Consider the following 10349-nt stretch of genomic DNA (forward strand, 5'->3'; position numbering starts at 1 on the left):
CTTTCTTTGATAATACATAATTAAATATTTTAATGCCACTTAAAAATTATGTGATAAATATGTGATTTTAAAAGGAAAATATTCAAGAGTTAAATATGTTTAAAGTTTTTCTAAAGTTAAGTATTTTTATTTTTCGTCCCTCTAAATAATTTTGTTAAAGAATCGTCTCTCTAAACTTAAGAATTTTAACTTTTAGTCTTTCCTTTTTTTTTTTTGACAAATAGTCTTTCTTGTTAAAATTGCTAAAACCGTCGCTAATTCAATCACAAAGTAGTAAATCGTTATTATATTTCAGGAGAGATCAAAAATTAAAATTTTTAAGAGAGATAAAAGTAAAAATGTATAACTTTTAAAAAACTTTAAATGTATTTAATACAATATTCAGTAATTGAATAACTTTTTTATTTGGTATACCAAATGAAACAAATATCTCTGGTGGGTGAATTCTGCTGTATGTCTAGGTAAAAAAGTCACATTTGGAAACAAAAACTCAAATTTCTTAGGTCGGGTAGTAACAAATAGATTTAAAACATTTTTGTCAAATCGGTTGAAAAGTCCGACTTAACAAGTTGTGAATTTTTTTTTTTTGAATAACCAATTTTTTTAAAAAAATTTCAGAAATAACCAACTTTTCAAAATATTTCCCCAAATGTCCATTTTTTGCTAAAAAATACACGTTGTCGCCAGGGGGGGTGGCGACAACACTGGGCTTTAAGAGCAGTCGCCAGTGGGCCTGGCGCCCATGTGTAATTTTTAGGAGTTGTCGCCACACCCCTGGCGACAACACCCCCCCTTTATTTTTTTTTTCTTTTTTTTTTTTGTAATATTTTTTCTTTAACATTAATTTCTCTTAATTTTTTTCAGTATTTTTTTTTTAATAACTACAATTTTGTAATAATTTTTTGTTAGTTTTTTTTTTAGTTTTTTTTTTAACAACAATTTTTCTAACAACAATTTTTTTAACAACAATTTTTCAATAATTTTTTTATATTGTTTTTTTTATGTATCTTGTTAAAATTATTTTTGGAATATAAATGTTAATTAACTTATTTATAATTTAGTGTCTGAACATGGTTAATAATATATATTTTATTGGTCAATGAAGTAGTGGAAGTAGTTAATGAATTATAAGTAAAATAATTAATTAATAACTTATATTTTTGTGGTTAATATAGTTGTGAAGTTGGTTAGTAAAACAATGTTATATTTATATTATAAAATAAATTTTAAGATTAAATATTTTTTTAAAAAAATAATATTATTTTAAAAAATATTAAATACATTAAAATATAAGTTGGACATTCGTTAAAATAGTTATATATTAAGATACAATAACGATACATTGACGATAGAAATACATTAAAATTAAAGACATTTCAAAAAACATTAACGATACAAATACATTATAATTAAAAACATTACAAAATACATTGAAGATACAAATAAAAATCTTATTGCGCGCCACGTGGACCATGGTACGATCCACATTGAGGTTGCCGAATGGTTCGTGTAGACGGGTCACGAGTTGGTAATGCCCCCCTATTTCCGCGACGACGCCCCCTCTATTTGGTTCGTCTTGTGCCATAGTCGACGGTCCCTGAATGAAACCTGGGTCTTCAACATCTTGACCTATAGAATTCCCTCCATAGGATAGGCGGGTGCCCGCGGCGCTGTCGAAGCTGTGTCTAGGCGGGTTAAAATTTCTCCTAGTGGGTGCGGCCTGGAAGTTTTGGAAGTTGGTGGTGGATCCGGTTTGGTTAAAATACAATGGTTGTGGCGGTGTGTTGAAGTCAAATTGTTGGCTGGGGTACTGTGATGTGTGTTGGTCGAATGTGGTGTATTGCGGGTATTCTTCTTCTATGCCCATGTCGGGGGTCATTGGTGGTGATCTTGAAGAGCCCCCCGCATGGAATTCCTGGAAATGTGATCTAGAAGAGCTCCCTGCATGGAAATCTTGATTTTGTGGTTGAGTTTGGGATGAAAAAAACGGGTGGAGTTGTTGGGAATGTTGTTGGTAAAAAGGTGTTTGTGATTGCATTGGTTGTTGGTGGTAACTTTGTTGTTGTTGTTGTTGGTGTTGTTGTGGGTAATGTTGTTGTTGGTAATTTGGTGGTGGTTGTTGTTGTTGTTGGTAATTTGGTGGCGGTGGGTGTTGTTGTTGTTGGTGGTAATTTGGTGGTGGTTGTTGTTGTCCTCCAAAATATGGAGGTTGTGCTCGCGGGTCAGCTAAATAGAAAGGGGCAGACACAATCATTTCAGGATTTGTGACGGTCCTGTACCAGTTTACATACTCAACAGTTGGCTTCATTTCTCCCGGCGCCACAGGAAATTCTAGAACCGTTTTTGATCGACGAGCCCATATTTTACGCTGCTCTATGGCAAAGGACTTGTAATTTTGTACGTACCACTGTTCGCTAACCTTCGCAAGATGCCAACGTCCCAAACAGTCAGGCTCAGGTGGGTCAGGGATACCTTGATGCATGCCGAATTGGAGCTTCACACGGTCACTCGGGTGCATCTCCACAGTGGTGAACCGTATGATGGGTGATTTTGCTGTCCAAATAGCCGCCTCGTCAAGGTCGGGTACGTGGTCCAATTCCAAGTAAGGACGCCAAATAAACTGCAAAGCAAATAATATTAATTTCAGAATATAGAAGATAGTTATTTTTAAAAATATATTTAGAAAATGGACATTTTTAGAGGTATTACTTCTTGGGGTCCTAGTCGATCTAATAGCTGGCGGTAGAAAATGATTTTGGAATCAGGCGTTTTGGACCAATCCATTCCGAGTGCATTGAACCTAAACACATTAAAAGATATAAATCAATATAGTTACAAATAATAATAGAATAAAAAGCAATAATTAAAATAAGATCCAAAAGTTACCTTGAAGCGTAAGGGAAGGCGTAACTGTTTGGATTTGCAGGGGCCAATATCGGCATCCTCCACCATGCCCATGCTTGTAGCAAGAATGCACATCCACTAAATGTACAACTATCCTTTTTTGCACATTTGCATAAGGAACTATATAGGTATGCCAACACTGCCGAACCCCAACTATATGTCTTTATTGCATCAATGTCCCCAAGTAAACACAAGTACATAAAATTAACACTATTTCCCGTGCCTTCGGGAAATAGAAACCTACCAAACAACAACATAATATACATCCTAGTTTTCCGCAGTATAGTTTCTTCGTCAGAAAACTGATCCAATTGAAGCCCAACATAAGCTTCCTGAAGGCCAGCAAGCTTTATACCTTGGCCCCTACCCCTTTGTTGCCCCTCACCCTCTATTAAATCCACACCCAACAATTCGACGCATAGGGCGTTTGGTTGTTGGACATTTCCATACACTGCCTTTCCATTTGTTTTGAGACCCAACAACATGTACACGTCCTCTAGAGTGACGGTACATTCACCCATTGGAAGGTGAAAAGTATGAGTTTCAGGCCTCCAACGCTCACACAATGCTAATACAAACTTCATATCAACTGAGGTATGTGTTAAGTTCATTACCTCACCAAATCCCGCACGTTTAACGTAGTCCACAATCAAAGGGTCAGGAGCAATCATCTTACCAGCACGGGTCCTAAATCTCGTGACATCCTATAAAAAACACCTCCCATAAGTATTTGAAATTAGTAAATTTAAGTAAAAAAAATTAAGTATTTACTCAAACTTACATAAGTGGCAATGTTTGCAATGGTGCCTCGATGCTCTTGACCCATAGTTAGGAGAGACATGTTTGTTGATGATGAAACACAAAGTTGCTCTGATGATAAGTTGCTCTGATGAAAGTATAAGAGGTGATGAAGAAAATGAACAAGTTTGGGAACATATTTATAGCCAAAATGCATAGGTTATTACGAGATTCCCTGCAGTGTCTTGTCCCGTCAAGTCTGTGGTGGGGACGAGATTCCCTGCAGTGTCTTGTCCCGTCAAGTCTGTGGTGGGGACGAGATTCCCTGCAGTGTCTTGTCCCGTCATGTCTGTGGTGGGGACGAGATTCCCTGCATTGTCTTGTCCCGTCATGTCTGTGGTGGGGACGAGATTCCCTGCAGTGTCTTGTCTTGTCATGTCTGCGGTGGGGGGACTAGATTGCTATAGAGGCATGCATTCTTGTCATGCTAAATTATGTTAAACCATTGCATGCACCGATTTATCATATACTTTTATTTTTTATTTAGATGTTTTTATTTTTATTTTAATTCATTTAACACATATACTTATTTGAATCTTGTGCAGAATTATTGCTTCATTTCTTGCATGCATTAGCCTTGTGTAAGAGGTGGGGACGAGAATCTTTTGTGTCATGCATTAGTCATGTCATATTTGAATCTTGTGCAGAATTATTGCTTCATTTCTTGCATGCATTAGCCTTGTGTAAGAGGTGGGGACGAGAATCTTTTGTGACATGCATTAGTCATGTCATATTTGAATCTTGTGCAGAATTATTGCTTCATTTCTTGCATGCATTAGCCTTGTGTAAGAGGTGGGGACGAGAATCTTTTGTGACATGCATTAGTCATGTCATATTTGAATCTTGTGCAGAATTATTGCTTCATTTCTTGCATGCATTAGCCTTGTGTAAGAGGTGGGGACGAGAATCTTTTGTGACATGCATTAGTCATGTCATATTTGAATCTTGTGCAGAATTATTGCTTCATTTCTTGCATGCATTAGCCTTGTGTAAGAGGTGGGGACGAGAATCTTTTGTGACATGCATTAGTATGGTCTTGTCATGTTTATGTTAGATTTTGAGAATTTTATATTATAATAGATTTTAATTCATTATCATAATTTGTGACATGCATTATCATAATTTTTAATTCATTTAAAACATACAATTATAATAGATTTTGAGACTTTTATATTAAACTAGCGCAGATATATATATTATGGAAAACATTAATTCATTCATTCATTAAAAAGGTACATTGACAATAACCAACACAGAAACTAAAACATCTAAGAAAATAACACATAACAACTTGTAGTACACGCTCGATCATTGCAACAAACACAACAACACTTAATCTAAACTACTCGAGTATCACTGCAAGAACAAGTGGATTTTCAACGCCTCGGTTAACCTCTCCACTGTGTGTCCAAAACATTAGATCCACGTCCACATCGTCTTTCAACGCCTCGGTTAACCTCTCTGGAAATTCCAATGGGGGTTAAGGCAGACACGCATGTGACTACCTTCCTCAAAAAAAACGACAGCCCAAACTGAGTTCATTTTTAGTGTTTGCAGTAAGAATGAAGAAAGAGTTGGTACTTCAACTCCACACACACACACCTTTATTTATAGTGGGTGAAATACCGCGGAAAATAATTTTGCTAATTATTAATAACTTCAATACTAATTGGAAACTTTGTAATGTTAAAAAAACATTTCATTAATATATGCTCAGAGCATTTAATTGGACGGTACAGAAGTAGCTGAAATGATAAAGAAACTGCAACATCTAGGATATTACAACGGTTAGGACAATATCTTCTCTGTCCTCCATCATTCGAGTGCATTGAATGTCGTCCTCCATTGTCTCCCACCAACGCTGTCTTTCAAGAAAAGCACCTCCCCTTGTTCTAAGTCTCTTGATAGATCTGATTTGTTCGCCTTGACTCCACTCTCCCTCCAAAAACCTGAGAAGGGTTCTCTTAAGCTGGTCCATGGATTGAATGTTCCAAAACATTACCTGCATGGGAGGTTTGACGGCAGAGAAAATAACGTATCCGTTCCTTCGAACTATGGGAGGTTGATAGTCCAAACGCCTTACAGGTGGTGGAGGCTCAGTAGTCCGGTGCGTGCTATCTGGCCTTATTCGAGATCTCATTTTTTCGTGTGTGTACTGATGCACACAAGAAACCCTAATTTATAGAGGGACAATTAGGGTTTCATTTACAAGGGAAAAACATAAACAATAATTTTGAAGAATACAAATTAGGGCCCCACATGGTCCCCATCTGTTTTCTGTCCTTCGCATGCGTCCGAAACGAGTTCCTGTACCCTAGCATGCGCCTGTAATGATTCCTGAAGCGATTCCTGATAGATTCCTGCAACGATTCCCCCTATCTTCATGCATGCAGCCCTATCTTTTGTGGCATGCATTAGTCATGTCAAAGTTACTATCTTGTGCAGAATTATTGCTTCATTTCTTGCATGCATTACCCTTGTGTAAGAGGTGGGGACGAGATTCTCTTGTGGCATGCATTAGTCATGTCAAAGTTACTATCTTGTGCAGAATTATTGCTTAATTTCTTGCATGCATTACCCTTGTGTAAGATTTCTTGCATGATATATAGGAACTACTTCACATACTATTTTTTACAACCATCACAACTTTCCCAAACATTTCTTCCTTTTACAACACAACACAATTCTCACATTTCTTCTTTCACAAACACATATCAAAATTATGGCATCCACCTCGCAGTTCAAAGTTCGTGTTCATATGAATGGTGAGACATACCACTGCGACACAAACGGTTTTCTATTTAAAAACACAAACTCAGCACGTTTTGCTCTAAATAGACAATCAGATTTCTCTTATCTAAAAAGGAAAATCGAATCCAAAATAAGAGAACCAGTGTCTCAGATATTTTACCGACAACCCCTTCTTCAACCTAACAACTCAGTCATGTTTTGTCAATCAGAGATAACAACTGACTTAGAGGTCCAAAACATGTTCCTCACCCATGAGTATTTTGGTTATGATTATCTGGAACTGTACGTAGTGGTTGAACAAAATGCTCCTTCGCAAAATATTCAGTCACAAGTTATTGATCCTGTTGTTGATGACGAACAACAACCCGAACATGTCATTGACGAAGAAACTGATATAGAAGATGTTGTTGATGAGTTGGTGAATCGTGAATCCGAAGATGAAGGTGACGAAGAAGTTCCAGTACCGGATCCAGTACCGGATACACATGCATATTCACCTCCGGCACATTTCACAACGCTTAATTTAGGAGAGGACGAGCCATCGTCCGATATGTTCTACAATCCATACATGAGGTCAAGCGAGGAGTTAAAAGAGGGTGACACGTTTCGTTCGAAGGATGATTGTCTGTTGGCTATAAAAAATTGGCACTTAGCAAATTGGGTTGATTTTAAAGCCGATCGATCAAATCCAGAGAGAGTCACTATTGCATGCAAAAACCCGGAATGTGGATACATGCTGAAGGCATCGTTCAGAAAGAAGTTTAACACGTGGGTGATACGTTCGATATCTCAAGCCCACACCTGCGTCACCACTAACATGGCGCAAGATCATCGAAAACTCAGTCATGACATGATATGTCATACCATCATTCCTCTGGTCGAAACTGACCCATCCCTGAAGGTGAAGACAATTATTTCTCATTGTGTTTCTGTGTTCAAATACAGACCTTCGTACAGAAAGGCTTGGTTGGCGAAACAGAAAGCAATTGAAAGAGTCTACGGCAACTGGGAGGAATCGCACCAACAACTTCCTCGCTACCTGGCTGCACTGCAATTGTATTCACCTGGGACTGTTAGTATATTGGAGACACTGCCGGCACAGTCCCAGGACGGAACCCCTCTCGAAGGTAATGGAATCTTCCATAGACTATTCTGGGCGTTTCAACCATGCATCGTCGGTTTTGGTTTTTGCAAGCCGATTATTCAAATTGATGGAACGTGGCTGTATGGGAAATACAAGGGAACTTTGTTGATGGCGGTCGCGCAGGATGGAAATAGCAACATTTTTCCAATAGCATTTGCTTTGGTAGAAGGCAAAACAGCTGCTGCTTGGGGTTTCTTTCTGAAGAATCTCCGAGCTAGAGTCGCTCCACAACCTAATCTTTGTTTGATTTCTGACAGGCACGCTTCTATTGACAGCGCATACAACAATCCGGCAAATGGTTGGCACAACCCTCCGTCTAAGCATGTCTACTGTATTAGGCACATAGCACAGAATTTTATGAGAGAGATCAAGGATAAATTTTTGAAGAACCACTTGGTGAACGCGGGGTATGCCTTAAACCAACCTGGATTTCAATACTACCGCCGAGAAATAGCGTTGACAAATCCAGATGCAGGGAGGTGGATTGACAGCATTGATAGAGCAAGATGGACTAGGTCATACGACGATGGGGCTAGGTGGGGCCACATGACTACAAATCTTGTGGAATCAATGAACGGGGTTTTCAAAGGCATACGAAACCTACCTGTAACTGCCATTGTTAGTGCTACGTATTTTCGGATGGCAACTTTGTTCGCCACACGAGGTAAGAGGTGGAATTCAGTGTTACAAACACAACAGGTATATAGCGATGTCTGCATGAAATATATACAACAGGAATCTGCCAAGGGTAACACTCATCGGGTGACCGAGTTCGACCGTCATGGCCACACCTTCAGTGTAAAGGAAACAATTGACCACAACCAGGGACTTCCACGACAACAGTATCGCGTCAATATCCCAGATCGTTGGTGCGACTGTGGCCAATTTCAAGCATATCGCATGCCTTGCTCCCATGTCCTTGCAGCATGTTCACATACTCACTTTGATGCATTATCTTTGGTATCAGAAATTTACAAGGTTTCAACGTTGCTCAACGTATACGACAATTACTTCCCGGTGGTAGCAATGGAAGCATATTGGCCTGTGTACGAGGGGGAAACAGTTTGGCATAACGATTTAATGCGTCGGAATAAAAGCGGACGACCAAACAGCAGGCGTATTAGAACCGAGATGGACGTAACTGAAAAAATGCAGAGGAAGTGTAGTATATGTCGTGAGGTAGGACATAATAGGACCAAATGTCCCAATCGTGGATCTAGTTCCACAACATAGTTATTAGTTTCGATGATGTTTGTAATTTACTTTTTCAATGAAATGAACTTTTTTTTTTATAAATTTTATGGGTTACAACACAAAAAAAATTACTAAATAAAAAAAAGTTCATGGTACATATTGAAAGAAATTATCAAATATTACCATGGAGAAAATATTTGGAACCAATAAAATTTACAAAGATTTAAGAGAAAATAGTACCGAAAACATTAATATTGAAAGTAAAAAATTACCTAAAATATAATACCATGAAAAAAATTAAGAGGAAATAATGAAAAAAATTACATTAATATTGAAAAAAAATTAAGAGGAAATAATGAAAAAAATTACATTAATATTGAAAACAATAATTAAGAGGAAACAATGAATAAAATTAAGAGGAAATAATGAAAAAAATTAAGTGGAAATAATGAAAATAAGATTGAAAAATATTGAAAATTACATTAATATTGAAAAAAAAATTAAGAGGAAATAATGAAAAAAATTAAGAGGAAATAATGAAAAAAATTACATTAATATTGAAAATTACATTAATATTGAAAAAAATTACATTAATATTGAAAAAAATAATTATTTAAAAAATCCATGTTGAAATAATATTTGCAAAATATAACATAAAAAAAATTTAGAATACATTATGTTAAAGAAAAAAAAATTACAAAAAAAAAAAAGAAAAAAAAAATAAAGGGGGGGTGTTGTCGCCAGGGGGGTGGCGACAACTCCTAAAAATTACACATGGGCGCCAGGCCCACTGGCGACTGCTCTTAAAGCCCAGTGTTGTCGCCACCCCCCCCCCGGCGACAACGTGTATTTTTTAGCAAAAAATGGACATTTGGGGAAATATTTTGAAAAGTTGGTTATTTCTGAAAATTTTTTTAAAAAATTGGTTATTCAAAAAAAAAAATTCCCTAAATCAAATACCGAATTTACTTAAAAACTCATTTTCACAGAAAATATATATATATATATATATATATATATATATATATATATATATATATATATATATATAAGTATTTAATTAATTTTTATTTGTAATGTATTTAGTAATTTATAATTTCGTTATCACTTCTATTTATTTATCTATAATAATATTCAATAAAATAGTAATTATATTATCAAACTAAACGATGAACAACAATCTATAAGATGATAAATATATATTTTTTTAATTTAGTTAAATATGTTGTGTTTAAATCTAACTCTATTATGATTGGTATAAATTACCTCTAAATTGTTTCAACTCTATATAGAGTTCTTGTTATAAGGGTTGCACCCCTAGTGCGATTTCTTATATAATTGCTTATTAAAAAAAAAAAATCTAACTCTATTAGAATTGTGTGTCACTTATTGTAATCTTTCTCAATTTGAATTGTGTGTCACTCATTGTAATCTTTCTCAATTTTATTAATTTAGAATTTTGTGTGTCATTCATTGTATTCTTTCTCAATTTGATTAATTAAATTATATGTTGTGCACATGCCTGGTTGATCATCATAAAAAAAAAACTTGTGAAAAT

This window comes from Vicia villosa, linkage group LG1 (assembly GCF_029867415.1).
Source record: "Vicia villosa cultivar HV-30 ecotype Madison, WI linkage group LG1, Vvil1.0, whole genome shotgun sequence".
In the NCBI taxonomy this organism is placed as follows: Eukaryota; Viridiplantae; Streptophyta; class Magnoliopsida; order Fabales; family Fabaceae; genus Vicia; species Vicia villosa.